Source organism: Notamacropus eugenii, chromosome 5 (assembly GCF_028372415.1).
Source record: "Notamacropus eugenii isolate mMacEug1 chromosome 5, mMacEug1.pri_v2, whole genome shotgun sequence".
NCBI lineage: Eukaryota > Metazoa > Chordata > Mammalia > Diprotodontia > Macropodidae > Notamacropus > Notamacropus eugenii.
In genome coordinates, this window is record NC_092876.1 from 241,403,236 (window position 1) to 241,419,984 (window position 16,749).

General features: G+C 37.1%; 1 protein-coding gene across 9 annotated transcripts in view; it reads left to right on the top strand.

The window, feature by feature from the left end:
* OSBPL6 (oxysterol binding protein like 6) overlaps window positions 1–16,749 on the top strand; it is a 265,398-nt gene that overhangs the window by 101,511 nt on the left and 147,138 nt on the right. The window contains exon 1 of one of the 9 annotated variants that reach the window (XM_072612436.1): window positions 10,694–13,694. The exons of the other annotated variants lie outside the window; for them this stretch is intronic. The gene's annotated coding sequence lies outside the window, so the exon portion shown is untranslated. Of the gene's footprint in view, window positions 1–10,693; window positions 13,695–16,749 lie in introns of those variants that run through there. 9 annotated transcript variants of the gene reach the window in all.

The following is a 16,749-nucleotide window of genomic DNA, read 5'->3' on the forward strand; positions in this document are numbered from 1 at the left end:
TGTGGAATTTGCTGCAAGAAAAGTACTAAATTTAACTTTGTCTCGTCCTTTAGGACCCTTCATTTTGCTTTCTTTTAAGGTAGAATGAACACAAACCTTTTCATCTGTGGCAGCCCTTCTGTTCACCCACATGTTTCTTGATCACAGGAAAGTCAACAGGTATACAAATGGAAAATCTGTTTAAATTCCTCCATGGTGACTATAAACATCTGTCACTCAAAACAGGGAGGAAGAAATCTCTGCTCCTTTTTATGGTTACTTCTGGATGTTAGATTTCTGGATTCTGAACCTTTTACACATGGATAAGCAACAGACATGTTCAAGTGGTGACCCTTCAATATTCAGTTCCTTTTAATTAAGGCATTTCCTCTTGGGAGGCTGTGAATGCCATGACCCTAGGGACACTTTTGTGGCCTATAGCTCTTCTCCAAGGGATGTCAGTTGGTTTTGTACACCAGAGACTTTCAGCCACCCTGCCAGAACTGAAACATCCAACCAGAATGAAATGACATCCTAAGGCCCTTATTTGATATATGCTCTCCCAGTTTGCTTTGATTTGTATTTTTTTTTTGTCTTTACTAAATGTACTCAAAGTATGGTCATCAAGCTTGACTTAACTGAAGGAGGCAGCAGACTACCCCCTCAGCAACTCACGCCATCATGGCTCAGCTCCTAAAAGGAGTTGTCTCTGACAAAGTACTACTAAGAAAGACTCATCCATCTTAGTGGCACACCTAACAATAACAAGTAATACCTGACATTCAGAGGGGTTTTAAGGTTTGCAAAGTGCTTTATGTCCATGTTCTCATTTCAGCGTCTTAGTCCTTGGTGTTAGATACCAAGGGAATTATCTCTGTTTTGCAGATGAGCAAACTAAGGCTCAGAGAGCTTATGTTTAAGTTGTTTATCCAGGGTATGCAGCGTGTAAGTGTTAGAGGAAATGTTTGACCTGAGACCTTCCAGATTCCAAGTCTAGCACTCTCTCCTCTAGTTATGGTGATACCAGCTAGCATTTATATAGCACTTGAGGGATTGCAAAGTGTATAAAATCTCATTTGATTCTCATAATGACCTTGTGAAGTAGGTGCTATTATTATCCCCATTTTACAAATGAGAAAACTTAAAAAAGAAGTCAAGTGACTTCTCCAGGGGGATGCAGCTAAGTATCTGAGGCAGAATTTGAATTCAGATCTTCCTGAATTCCATTTTAGCACTCTTATCTCTTACAACATATGGTCCACTAGTAAGTCAGTCAGTTAACATTTTAGTAATCACCTACCACATGCTAAGCACTGTACTAAGTGCTGGGGTTTATGTAGCTGTTAAATTTTTTAAAAATTGGATCTAACTGGAATTATCCTGTGCCAATGGTATGGTTTGTACTTTTGTTTCATGTGCATTATTTTCTTTCCAACTAGTTTGTAACTTCCTTGAGTGCATGTACCTTAGCTAACAGACACATAGTAGGTGCTCATTAAATTCTTGTTGGTTGATTGATTGTAAATTTGGATAATGATTTACATGGTACTGTAATGCACTTACATAGCACTTTAAGAGATGCAAAACACTTCAAAAATATTACTCCATTTTTTTTCCTCACAATAACCAAGCGGGAGGTAGGTGCTATTGTTATCCTAATCTTACAAGTGAGAAAAATGAGGTTAAGCGATTCAAACTTAGATCTTCCTGACTTCAGGTCTAGTGTTCTAGCCTCTGCTACGTGTAACTATCTTTAATTTTATTTTTTAAACAAAGCACTTTACATGTTGCCTCAGTTGATCCTTATAACCATACTATGAGGTAGGTGTTATCATCCCCATTTTGCAGATAAGAAAACAGATTGAGAGAGGTTAGGTGAATTGCCCAGAGTCACACAGCTGGGAAGTGGATAAGGTAGAGTTTGAGCTGAGGTTTTTTCAGTTGTACTTTTGTACCAGCTAGTGTGGAAGAAATAAAAGAAGTATGACATGGCTATCTCCTGTCTTCATGGAACTTATAGCCTAAAGGGAAGAAAAGTAACACAAATATACATTAAACAAGATGCTATATGATACTGTCAAGTGCTTTGATTGTGTAATTCAGAGAAAAAAGAACCAGCTTGGCTAATAGAGGGGAAACATAAGTAAATACAAATTATGTAATCTGAAGTACCAGCAGAATAGTATTTATGTCCTACTTTTTCCACGAAAACCAAAACAAAACAGAGCAGCTCCTTGGGCATTTTAATAGTGTACAGAATAAAAGGAGACTAGATTAGTGATTCTATTGGTACAAGCAACTCTTCCTGGGGAGTAAACTCCTTCTACTCAAGCAGCTCAGCACCTCCCTGGACCTTGAAGTCTTAGAATGTTGCCTCAACCAGATCTGTCAAACTCAATGCAGCAAGTGGCTGGCAAAACTCCCCAGTAAAGTTGGAACCAGATTAAAATGTAATTGGGAAATGTTTATCCAAATAAATAAAAATAATGGTACAACATAGATAATGTTAATTTATGGTTTTCTAAGTCCAAATGGGCTCCCTCTTTTCCTAGGGATCTGTCTCTGTTGAGTTTTACACAACTGGCTATAGTCCTGAGAGTATCACATGCCTTTCCAGGATCACACAGTCAGCATGTGTCGGAAGAGGGACTCCAGGCTGGCTTTGAGGACATCTCTATCCAGTATCACTGCTCTGCTCTGCTGCTCAGTTTCATAGTATGTGTTTCTGGAGCATACTCTGGCTGGCTAGATGGTACAGTAGATCAGAGTGCCGGGGGTGGAATCTGGAAAATTCATCTTCCTGAGTTCAAATTTGACTTAGACACTTACTAGCCATATGACCTTAGGCAAATCACTTAACCCTGTTTCCTCATGTATAAAATGAGATGGAGAAGGAAATGACAAACCATTCCTGTATCTGCCAAGAAAACCCCAAATGGTGTCACAAAGAGTCAGATGTGACTAAAAACGACAGACATACTCTGTCCCCTTAAAATAGAAATGTCCTAACCATCAGTAAAGATGGAAAACCAAGTAACCTGAAAAATGAGGAACAGAATCTTATAAAAACCCTGTTCATTTAATAGCATAGGAGCAAACACTGAATAGAAAAATGAAACAGGTGTTTACTCTAGGTCCCTTCCTATGTGAATCTAGACTTTATTTTTCCACTTTGTTTTAATGTATAATTGTTGTCCTTGTGTATTCAGTTGCGTTTCTGCTGGTGCTAATAGCTATTACATTGTATAGATCTTTCCATATTTATATTCATAATTCTCACTTGTTAAAGTATATTATTCAGTTACATTAGGGATAGGGATAGGAATCAGACCTGTCATTAATTTGGAAACTCCTTCATGAGAACACCTTTACCTATGCAGATCTTCATCATCTCTGCTATTAAAGCTTAAAACTGCACCAAGACTTTTGGGATACCCTCTGTTAAAGAATTATCTTAGGTGCTGATTAGGGTTACATAGACAGTGTCAGAAATGGGATTTGAACCCATGTTTAAATGTATCATCTCTCTGTCACATTTTGGTAATTCTCACAATATTACAAACTTTTTCATTATTATTGTGTTATGGTGATCTGTGATCAATGATCTTTGGTGTTACATTGTTATTTCTTTGGGGTGCCACAAACCGCACCACACAAGATGGCACACTTAATTGAGAAATGTATGTGTTCTGACTACTCCATCAACTGGCTGTTCCCAGCTGTTTCCCTTTCCCTGGGCCTCCCTGTTTGGAGAGATAATATCAGCATTAGTCCAATTAATAACCCTGAAATAATCTTTAAGTGTTCAAGTGAAATGAATAATTTGGCAAACTTCATTGTTGTCCTATTTGAAGAAATTGCCACAGCTGCCCAGCCTTCAGCAGCTGCCACCCTGATCAGTCAGCCGCTGTCAGCATCAAGGCAAGACCCTCCAGACTATGAATCACTGAAGGCTTAGATAATGGTTGACAAGAAAGTACTTTTTATTTAAGGTTATCTACATTGCTTTCTTAGACATAATACTATTGGACACTTATTAGACACATGTAGTGTAAACAAAACTTTTTTATGCATTGAGAAACCAAAAAATTTATAACTCATTTTGTTGTGATATTCAGTTTATTGCAATTTTGACTTTATTGTGGTGGTCTGGAACCGAACCCACAATATTTTTGAGGTATGCCCCTATCTATATTTTATTTCATTTTTATTTTGTAAGATATTTCTCATTTACATTTTAATTTGGTTTGGCTGGCCATGTGTTTGGCTTCATTAACATATCATAACTTATTCAGTCATTTTTCAATCATTTGACCTAAAGATTACTCTTGGTTTTTTTTTCTTACAAAAGAAATTTTTGTACCAAGAGGAAATCTTTTTTTTCTTTTTGTGATTTTTTTTTTTTTTTTTGAAGATAGCATAGTTCTAGGAAAAGAATTGCTGGGTCATTAAGAAAGATGCACTTTGTGACTTCCGTGGCATATCACCAGGCTACTCTTCAGGCTGTTTGCAATGCAATCTGAGTCCTACAAGTGATGTAGCCTATTTATTGCCTGTTTTCCCTGCAGCCCACCAATTTTAAATGACTTCTTTTTGTCCTAATTTTCACTGTTTTAGTGGGTGTATGGTGATGTCTTGAAGTAGTGGTGATTATCTTTTTGCAACTTTGGGGCCGCTTTTCAAAACTTGTTCACATCCTTTGATAGTTCCTTAGGTGGGTAATGTATATTTCACTTTCAGATAATTAATTCTTTTTAAAATTGGAATATCAGACCTTTAATTGATGTATTTAGTGTCAGTATCTTTCCTCCAGTCTCATTGTTTTCTTTTAATTTTGGAGGTATTGCTTTTTTGTTGTACAAAATCTTTTAATCTGTATATGATCAAACACCAGTTTTGACTCAAATAATTTCTTTTATTTGACTGAAACTCTTACTCCTCCCCAGAGCTGACACAAATATTTGCTTCCCTTCTAGTTTTTTTTTTTTTTGGAGAGTTTAGTCCATTTTTATAAAGCTTTACAATTTTTGTTTTGAAGGGAATATATGTTAATCTAGGTGGTGCACTAGATAGAGGGCTGGGCCTGGAGTCGAGAAGACTCATTTTCCTGAGTTCAAGTCTGGCCTTAGACACTTACTGCTGTGTGATACTGGACAAATCCCTTAACCCTGTTTGCCTTAGTTTCTTCATGTGTAAAATGACATGGAGAAGGAAATGGCAAACCACTCCAGTATCTTTGACAGAAAACCCAAATGGGGTCATGAAGAGTCAGGCACAACTGAAAATTGACTGAACAACAACTTTGAAGGGAATATATAATTTGCTTTTCTTATTTCTGCTATTAACACATACTTAACAAAACTACACTACACAAAGTTCTTGTAATATATTAACAACTGTGTAGATATTTTAGTAGATTTCGTCTTTATCAAAGATTGAAACTTCCTCCCCTTTGTTCTCTCCTTTTCCCATTTCTTTAAAATGTCAATCTGCAACATTTAGTGATTTGGCCCTTGTTTGTAACAGGTTTATCTCTAATTGGGAAGTGTGAATTTTTTCTGGAATGCTTGATTATGATAAAAAAATTAAACCCCAAAACAAAACTACAGTCCCCAAAACATTCCTGAAGAGTACCATCTTTCTGCTCATTTCTGGCTTGTCAGATGCCCATCTCTTACCTTAAAACAAGATAAGTATTTCTATTTAGATAATCCTGGTTTTGTGATTATTCATTTTTTCACATTTTGTTTTCTAGTATCTGTGATAATCCCTTTGGGAAGTTAGTTGTGATTCTCATGAACATTTCTTAATAAATACTTTCTACCTTCTTTGCTGACAAAGTATGTGTGTATGTGTGTGTGTGTGTGTGTGTGTGTGTGTGTGTGTGTCCTATTAATACTGTGAGAGTTTAACTGACTAAGTTTAGATGGTTACGTTAGGTTCTTTGTTGGGGTTATGTGAATTCTGTCTTTTCCTATGTCACACCTTGTTCTTGCTAGGTCTAAGAAGCTTTATTTTAATATTTACTCAAATTCTTTTGTTTTTCTAAATTTTCTATCATTGCTGTATCTGTGTGTAGTATTTATCTGCCACTTAATTCAGTTTTCCAATTCTTTTCAAAATTCAGTGATTTTTCTGAGCCTTTATCTCCAGTTGATTTGCTTTAGCTACAAATCTAGTGGGTTGTTTTTTTTTTTTTTAATAAAGTGTCTCCTATTGGCTGATTCTCCTGATCCTTTCAGGTTTTCTCAAGTAATGTAACTTCTAAGCCTCAGTATCCTCATCTGTAAAAGGAGGCGTTGGACTAAATGGCTTTTGAACTGCCTTTCAGCTCTAAATGATCTCTTTCACATGTTGGCCATTTATTTTCTCAGTTACTTCCTCCAAATCTTTTTAAGATCTTTTGAGTGTAGTTTGATTTCCTTCTGTAATTTTTTTTACTCAAGTTCTTATTGGTCTAGCCTTATAACTATCTTACCTACTATTAATTTGTGCTTAATTTCTTTCACAATCTTTCAGTTGTTTGAAGATATCTTGAGATTCCTTAGCTATCGTACATGGTGCTTTTTTTCATTTTTGATGACTAACTTGCACTATAAAATATTTTTTAAAATTTCTGCATTCTTCCTTCATTTTAAATTTTAGCTATATCAATATTTATTTTGACTTCCTTTTCTTTTCTTTGGTTTTTCTTCATGTTTTTTGTGCTTTTTAAAAAAAGAAATTTCTAAAAAATTTTTGAGTTCCAAATTCTGTTCATCTCTCTAGCACCACTCACCCACCCATTGAACTGGCAAGCAGTATGATACCCACCATACACATGAAGTCACATTGATAACTGTTTTTTGATGGGCTTGTGAGAACCTGGGCAACATGCAAACCTCTCTTCTGTTTTCATTGGAAAAGTTGTCTTTAAGCTGAATTATAATTTATTAATTTAGCTCCTTTGAATGTAAGCCCCTTGAATGAAGTGGCTACTTCGGAACCTAGGATAGTGCCTGGCACATTGTAGGCATGCAATAAATATTTGTTATTTAAGTGTTGACTCAAATATGGGTTTAGCAGTCATTTTGTACAGAGCACTCATTTGAGCCATAGTTATCGCAGAAATTCTGTGAGTTCTTATAAGGTCCTTTTCATACTACTAGAAGAGAGACTAGAATGTAGTATTAAAAACAAACTAGAATTGGTATCAGAAATCCTAGCTCTACCACATTACAACTATCAATTCATTATTTCTCTGTGCCTTAGTTTCCTCATCTGAAAAATGGTCATAATGGTATTTGTACCACATACCTCACAAGGTTGTTGACTGTTTCCTCAGTCAAGTCAGCAAGAACCTACAATGTGCTAGGCACTGTGCCAACTGTTGGGAATGCAAAGAAAGGCAAAAGAAACAGTCCTTGCCCTGAAGGAGCTAACAGTCTAATGGGAGAGACAACATGGAAACAACTCTGAACAAAAAAGCTATGTACAAGAGAAGTTGGAGATGGTCTCAGAGGGAAGGCATTACGTTTAAGGACAGGGAAGGGCTTTTTCTGAGATTTGAAGGAAGCTAGGACACAGAGATGAGGAGAGAGAGTTCCAAGCAAGGGGAAAAACCAGTAAAAATGCCCAGTTAGGAGATGGAGTGTCCCAGCTAAGGAGCAAGAGGAAGCCTGTGTCACTGGATTGTAGAGTTCTTGGAGAAAACTGGTTGATGGAGATCCTAGGGAAAAATGAATGGCATAGAAGCCTTCCTTGGAATAAAAGGAGTTGCTCTTATATGATTAAGCCACTGGATTGATGATTGACCAGTCTGCTCCCTGTACAAGTGAGCACAGCTGTTAGAGAGGAGCAAGTGGTTTCTCCCCTGGTATGATGCTTTGTTTGCTATCCAGGGCTTGTTCAGCTATGAGTCATCAATGTAATAGATTAGAATGGAACTGAACATAGAGGTAAATTACCTCAAGTTGTGCTTGATATTTGGAGCCTAAGGGGAGTTTGGGACTTCAAATAATAATTGTCGATAGTTTTAGGAATCACCTGAAACTCAGCTTCTGTGAATAGACTACACAGCAGAGGACCATGGAAAAGAAGCAAGTCAAAGGCCTTTGAATGGGCATGTCTTTGAACGTTCTCTGTCCTGTGCCATAGGATGGAAAGGAATGTCTGATACTGCATGAGAGAGCTGAGCTCATTTTCATCTGGAGGATTTTCTCTTCCCTTATCAGCAGTGGTCCATTCCCTGTAAAAAAGGTGAAATCTGCTCTTTTTCACAGGGAATTGGGCAGTAAGTCGAGTCTAGCAGTCTACATTCAGGACTCACAGTTACTTTCATTGCACATTGCCGCATCGTAGCATCAGCACAGACTCCTGTTCAGAGGCTGATGGGAGCTCTGGACACAGTCAGAGGAAGTGACATTTTTGTCTTCTTCCTGGGCAATTGGAGATGTCAGAGAGGCTAGGTTTTTGTGTCATCACTTTTCTCCCTCTTTGATCTGATTTCCATATGTCTGCATGCCATGACTGTCTTCTCCCTACTCTGTGATCCAAGGTCCTGCCATCAGGATAGTGATGGATCGCATCTTAAAATAAACTAGGCTATTTCTGGGCTCTTTGGTGGCAGGTGGCATGTAGATGTAGGTGTTTTATAGATGTACTTACAAGGTATGGAATCATCATTTCTGTCTTTTGGAGACAAAGCAATACACTGATTGGGAAACCTGAGGCCCATGTAGATGCTGCAGTATGATTCACTGTGCAGGGAGGGAACTATTGTGCAGGGATTGGCACCACTTCCAGAGTGTCATGCCAAGCTTAATTTAATCTTCTTTCTGTCAGTAATACAATGTAATATGTTCCCTACTTGCCCCTCTCCCACTCTCTTCCTCCTTTCTCCACCTTTCTTTCCCCTTCTCTTCCATAAATATTTTTTATTTTAATATAATTTAAATCTTTTTGTCAATAATACATTATAGTATATTCCCTACCTCCCCTTCTCCTATTCTCCCTCTCTCCATCTCTCCTGCCCTCTCCTTCCCTTTCTTTTCCATAAATATTTGAATCTATTATTTGAGTATGATTTAAATCTATATTTGTCAGTAATACATTATAATGTTTAGAAGTATGTTCTCTTTCATATGTGTACATGTATAAAATTAAACTGGTGAAACATTAAATCCAAATCAATGAATGTGTGTTATATAGTGTTGGCCACTGTAAGAATTTTTAAAAATTAATATAAAACTGTTTTTAGGAGTTTGCAGTCTAACTGGGGAGACAAACACATCAAAACTTTAATAATTTAATAATACTGGCTAACATTTGTATAGAGCTTACTACGTGCCAGGCACTGTGCTAAGTGCTTTCCAATTATCTCATTTGATCTTTAGAATAACCCTGGGAAGCAGGTGCTATTATTATCCCCATTTTGTGGCTATGAAACTGAGGCAAACAGAAGTTAGGCAACTTGACCAGGGCTACAGTGGGAGTGTCTGAGGCCAGATTTGAACTTAGCTCTTCCTGTTCCAGGCCCAGTGAACCACTTAGCTACCTTCCTTGAAATTTAAGCTTTCAGTATAAATAACAGCACTATATAAATGTGAGTTATTATCGCAGTTCAAGACATAACCAGAAAGGTATTGCATGTGGCAGTACGTTATTATCCACTGACTAGCACAGAAAGCAAGAGATCCGAGGAAGGAGATACCACTTCGAGATATTTTGCTTGATGAAGATAGATGAAGAAGTAAGATTTGAACTGGGTCTTGAATTGGGATAAAAATTTTTAAAAATGTTTAAGAGACTTTATTTAAAATTAAGTTATATTATCTGATCGCTTACTTTTCCTTGAATTTGCCAGTGTCTAGTGTATTTTTGGATAATTTAAGTTACACATATACCTATCAGTGGACGTCTGATTATTCTACCCCACTCCCCAATCTGGACATTGGTCCTACTCACCAATGCCCAGTATATCCCTTTTTCTGGAAGGGATTGGTCCCTACTGGAGGGATCTATATTGAAATTTTTACTTTCTCACTCAAAAGTGCAGGATTAAGTTACTTTCACTTGGACCCTTCAGTTACTTATAGTATAGTGGAAAGAATGCTAGAGGAAGCTAAAATATCAGAAATCAAATCTTATCTCTAGTACTATCTATGTGACCTATGACAGGTCATTTAACCTTTCAAAGTCTCAGTTTTCTCATCTATAGAAATGGAAGTAATACCTACTTCTCAGCGTTTCTGTGAGGGAAACACTTTGTAAGCTTAAAGGGATTAGCCAATGTGAGTTGCCAGATTTTCAGAACTAGCATGTAGGTACAATAAGAATATTAGAAGAAACTACGGAGCTATTTGACCTTTTCCATTTCCAAGCTTTTTTTTAATCCTATGAACTATCACAGTGACTTGTGTATTTCTCCTCCTCCCCTTCTTTTTCTTTAAATTACATTTTTACTCTGAATTTAATGAACACTAAAAAAAAAAATTTCCACAAAATGGAAGATAAAAAAAAATTTTATTTTTATATAATAATAATATTATAATATTATATATGATATATAACATATAATTAATTATATATTATACATTATATAATAATATTATTTTTTATAACAAATTTTATTTTTTTATGTAATTTTGTTATATACCCTTTGCTTTTCAAATAAATTTTGTATTTTACTTTCAAAGCTATCTTGTTTGTCTCTTTCCTTCTAAAACTCCTTCTGTCCTCTTCTATGCAGTAAAAACATGTTTCAATGACTCTTTTCTTTTTTCTCTTTTTTTAGTGACTGTCATATCTCCTCTTTCCTTTCCCCAGCATCTAATAACAACAAAAAGAAAAGTGTCCCCAGTCAAAACAAATCCAGACATTTGCCATGTCCAGATATGTGTGTCTCGTAGTGTACCTTAAGGATATCCTTTCTGCAGGAGGTAGGGTAGTGTGCTGCTTCATTGGCCCTCTGGAATCAGAATTGGTCATGGCATAGAACGTAGCTCCTGAATCTTTCAAAGCTGTGCTTCTTTATGGTGTTGTTATTGCACACATATTATGTTATCCTCCTGGCTCTACTTCATTCTTTATCAGTTCATAGAAGTCTTACAGGTTTCTTTGAAACTATTCCTTTTTGTGGTACAATTATATTCTGTTACATTCATAGGCCATAATTAGTTTCAGCATTCCTGAATTAATGTGTCCCTCTTTAGCTCCTAGTTCTTTGCTATAACAAAGAGAGCTTCTATGAATGTATTGATACGTGTGGGTCCTTTTCTTCTTTCTTTGATTTCTTTGCAATATAGACCTGGTAGAGGTATAGCTGAGTCAAAAAGTAGGCTAATTTAGTAATTGGGGGCGTGCTTCCAAGTTCTTTCCACAGTCTGCCCTAATTCACAAACCCTCTCACAGGACACCAATGAGTTGGTCTTCTCAAAGCCCCTCTAAAAAATGTCATCTTCCTTCTTTTTGGTCAGTTTGCCTAATTTGATAGTTGTGAGGTGGAGCCTCAGAGTTGCTTTAATTTTGCATTTCTCTAATTATTATTGATTTGGAGCCATTTTTTTCATATGGCTGTTTATGGCTTGGATTTCTTAATTTGAAAATTTTATCTATTGGGGGTACATGTAGTATTTCATAGGCAAAACAAGTTAGTACTTGCAAGAAATAGTTTTGAAGAAAATGTTGCTCAAGATGTTAGGTTGGCCCATAGTTCGTTATTTTTGAAAATGAAGATTTTAAACATTATTTTGACCTAGATATCAGAGACACAAAGCTGATCACATTGCAAGTTTAACACTAATGGCTTCTACATTTTGGGTTTTGCATCATAGTCATTTCAGAATATTTCTACTCCTATTCTTCCCTAACTTCCCCTCCCCCATGCACATCTATTTACCTCCCTCACCAAGTGATTCTATGTTTGTAAAAAAAAAAAAAAAAGGCTAAGCGAAATCAGTTAATAGTGATCATATCTGATAGAATATGCAACATTCTGTACCCCAAAATCCACATGTCCCCAAGAAGACTGATGTGGTTCTCGCCTTCCTTTCAGCCAAAATCTGTAATTACTATTGTATTGTTTTGACCTCATTTCATTTATCGTACTGTGGTCATATTAATTTTATTTTTTAATAAATTTTTTTCACCTATGTCATTGTTTTCCTTGTGCTGTTAACTTTACTCTGTGTCAGTTTCAAAAACCTTCCTGGTTTCTCTGAATTACTCAGTTAATCAAAGGCAGATAAGTGACTCATTGGTTAGAACAGTGGATCTGGAGACCAGGAAAACCTGAGTTCAAATTCAGCATCATACACTTTTTTGCTGTGTGACCCTGGCAAGTTACAACCCCTGTTTGTCTTAGTTTCCTCAACTGTAAAATGGAGTTAATAACAGCACCTGCATCAAAAGATTATTGTGAAGATCAAATGAGATAGTACATTAAAATGCTTAGCATAGTGCCTGGCACATAGTAGGCACTCTGTATAAATGCCTGTTCCCTTTCTTTCCCCTTCCCTCACATTCATTATTTTTGGTACATTAACATTCCACTAAATTTGTATACCACAATTTATCTAGTCAATTGATATATACTCTATTTAGTTTTTTTTTCCTGTTCACTTTGAGGTAAATGCTATCTTTGTCCATGTGCTATGAGTATATTATAATCCCAATGAATACTTTTGAAGGAGCTACCCAGATATATAGTTTGGCCTTAGCTGTTCCTGAAGGAGTAAAAATCTTTGTCTTCACAACAAATAAAGTATTTAATTCCAAAGGAATAGATACTACCGAATTATAATGTATAGAGTTGTTCAACATGCTAATAATTTACAATGAATTCCGATCTTTTTTGCCACTATCATCTATCCAAATGTGGGATTATTCCCCAATAAATTCAAACATGCCAAATTTAATGTAAGATATTACCACATTCAAATGAATGAGTAAGGTATGGTAGGACAAGAAATGGGTACTGAGAATCCCATAGAACTACCTAGAAATGGAATTAACAGAAATAATTTTATGTTCAAATAACTAAATGTTCAACTAAATGTTTATGAGTTGGTAGAAGAGACATATTCAGAAAAGAAATATGACTAGTGTTCTGTTAAGCTCCACATGAAAACAAAACAAAATGGGCAAAACCTGTAATTTTTCACTGTGCTCTTCTATTATTTAGAAATGTTACACAAGTTAGAATGCCATGACAGTATTTACCTCATTTGTAAATTGAGCTCAGCTCTCTCTTCTTGACCTTGTTTTGTCTGTGGAAGAAGAAGTTGTGCCCTGATGAATTACATTTTTTTCAAAAGCTGGATAAATAACCTGACTAACTGAGGAACGCTTAAAGAGATTCATGCTGTCTGCTCTCTGGATTCAGGTGCTGCTTCTCTAGTAATCCAAGAACCAGCAGAGGCCGATTCCAGGGACTGAATGTTCTTCACATTAATAAGATGGAGTGATGAGAAAGCCACCTCAGCTGGAGCACACAACACAAATTGTGTTCTCACATGCAAGAAAATTTACAATATCTTCATTGCCTAGTCTGGTTTTCTCCTGTTCAGACCAAGGCCTGTCACTTCAAAATAGTTACTTTACGGAGATTATTTGATAGGTGTTTGTATTTAAAATTAATTTATGCCACAGTTTGTGAGCTCAGCAGGCCTAGAAAAGTCAGCCTTGGACACAGCACAACGGACTCCCTGGACAACGGCTCTGTAGCCTGGCAGAAGGTAAATATCAAAATAGCCTGAGAGAGGTTATCTGAGGGCACTGGAGTCAGTTTTTGCTGTGTGAGCCCGAGCCAACAAATACCTCAGTCAGCACAAGAACGCTGAACAAAATCGTTTTGAAACCATGGAAGAGACAGCGTTTAGACTCAGCTGAGCCATGTGGTCCATTTTCTGAAAAGAGCATCAAGTCTGAGTGCTGGACCAGGATGTGTTTATTTTTGTCTTCAGAAATCAGGGGTTCTGTTATGGTTCTTGTTTTGTTGCTGTTGCTGCTGTTTTAATTTGATTTGGTTTATTAGTTTTCTCTTCTCTCTCTTTATTGACAGTGGAGCTCCTCTGTCATGTATCAGGCATGAATTTATATTGTGTTGTTTATGCTTGTGCTATGATGGTTTGAAGTTCAGATCATAAGGGAGCATAGTCTTTTGAGCAAAAAGACACGCTAAGGCCATGTAGTGCGACACTTTTACAGAGGAGGAAACTGAGGCCCAGGAAAGTGAAATGATTTGCCTAAAGTCAAGCTGGTGTTAAATGGCAGTCAGGGTTTAACCCCCAGTCACCTGACTTCTAAATACAGTGTTCTTTCTGCTAAACTATGCTGCCTCCTGTTAGAGACAGTCATTGAAATAATCCCTTGGTACAATAGTTTTAGGAGATAGGGGAAATTTCCTCATGGCTTATACAGGAGTTGTTTTTGTCCTTGTTCTTGAAGAGGACCAGGACATCAGGAGAGCTTGCATGTGAATTGGGTTTAAGTGAGGCAGGGCTGTGCAAGGTTACCAGCCTCACCTTCTCCAGAGCCATCTGGGTCCAATGGCAAGATATAGATCAGGATGACTGGAGATGACCCCAGGACAGCAGTAGAAGGGAGGTTTTGAATTAATTTCTGTTGTTAGTTCCTTGGTGATGAATCATTTTTTAAAAAAAGTTAATGGAAACATTAGCTTATCCATCTAAACAGGCAATGTTCTTCAAAATGTCCTTTCTCTAGTTTTTTGAGATAGTTTTTTCTTGGTTCTTCTTCTCTTCCTGCCTTGTGACCTGCACCTGAGTCTCCTTTGCTGTTTCTTTATTCATTTCATTCTTTTCTTTTTATGTTTTCTCACTTGGGGAATTCATCAGCTTCCATAGGTTAAATTGTCTTCTCTGTGTTGATATCTGTGTGTGTGTGTGTGTGTGTGTATGTGTGTGTATGTGTGTGAGTGATATCTCCCTCCTAAGCCTTCCCAAATCACCTACTGATACCTCTTGGAAATCTCAAACTGGATGTCTCATAGGCATTTTAAAGTTAACATGACCAAAACAGAACTCATCATAGTTTCACTAGAACATTCCCCACTTCTGGCTTTTCTGTTCCTGATGAGGGCACTAGCATTCTCACAGGCACTCAGGTTTCATTGAGTCTGTACTCTTCATCTGTGTTTACTACATACATCCAATCAGCTGTCAAGCCTTGACAACCTTCTCTCTACTCATTTAATCCACTACCCTAGTTCAGATCCTCATACTCTGTTATCTGAACTAGTCTTCTCATTATCCTCGTAGTGTCAAATCTCTCCCCAGTCCAATCTATTTTCCTCTCAGCTGCCATATGATTTTCCTAAAGTCTTGGTCTAACCATTTCTCTCTACCACCCCCTACTCAATAAACTCCAATGTCTCCCAGATCAGATATAAAGTTTTCTGTGTAACGTTTTTTAAATTCAGTTTTATTTTATTTTCAAATGTGTATTCTTCACTTCCACCTTTTCACCATTGATAAAACAAAGGGGGGGGGGGTGCAACCTATTACAAACCATTATCGTCAAGCAAAACAATTCTCCCATTGACCATCAGGTTTCTTTTGATAAAAGTGAGAGCTACATCAGATTAAGGAGTCCACTATGGAAGTAACATTTATTACATACCCTTATTCTACAGAAGGACAATACTGATGACTGTGAGGAATTCAATATGATCTTTGCTTCTGAAGAAGTTTCTATATGGCATTTAAAGCCCTTCCTACCTTTTCACTCCACCTTCACTTTCCTCTCTTTCACATACTATATGATTGAGGTATACTGATCCCAGCTCTTCCTCAGACCCACTTCTAACTCCGTGTCTTTGCAGTGGCTGTCCACCATGTCCCTTCTTACCTCCACCTCGTACCTTCTCTGACTTTCTTCAGAATTCCACTCCAAACCTTTTGACAGGGGCTTTCCTCTTCTCCCCCATGTTTTACGTAGGTCTCAGTTATTTGCATAGCTATTTATTACCTAGTTATTTATATCCTTTTTTCTCCCATTAGAATGTTAGCTCCTTGAGAGCAATGGTTGTGGTTTTTGTCTTTATATCCTCAAAGCTTAGCACAGCGTCTGGCACAGAGTTAATGCTTAATACATGCTTGTCTATTTTGCAGAATTTATTCTGCTTACTAGTTATAAAGGCTCTCTGCAAATATTGTTATTTATAGAATTCTAACGAAGCTCTGTGACATATAGGACTGCTCATTTACATATGCTATCTCATTGCTTCAGAAAACTTGGAGTATATTATTGGTTTGATATTGGGCTTGTTGGTCAAAGAACAAGCAGAGTTATGCTCTTTTAAAGAACTATTTTGGTCAGAGAGCTTTTGAACCTTCTCCATTTCTAATTCTGCTTTTTAAAACCTCCTTCTCCTTGTTGACTTTTTGGACCTCTTTTTCCAGTTGAGTTAGCCTCTTTCTAAAGGTGTTATTTTCCTCAGCATTTTTTTGGCTCTCCTTTAGCAAGCTGCTAAGTCACTTGTCAAGCTCTTCTATTGCCTGAGCCCCTTTCACATTCACCTTGGAGGCACTGGAGGCAGGGGCCTTGACTTCCACTGACAGTATGCCTTGTTCTTCCTCATCTGAAAGGATGAGAGGAGACACTTGTTCCCCAAGAAAGTAACCTTCTATGGTCTTATTTTTTTCCCCTTTTTTGGACATTTTCTCAGCCAGTTTTGTCAAGAGGAGGGTCCTATTGCCCCTCCTCTCCCCAGTACTGTGTTCAGTGCTGAGATTCAACTCAGCTGCTGGATTCCCTGGAATTTGGGTG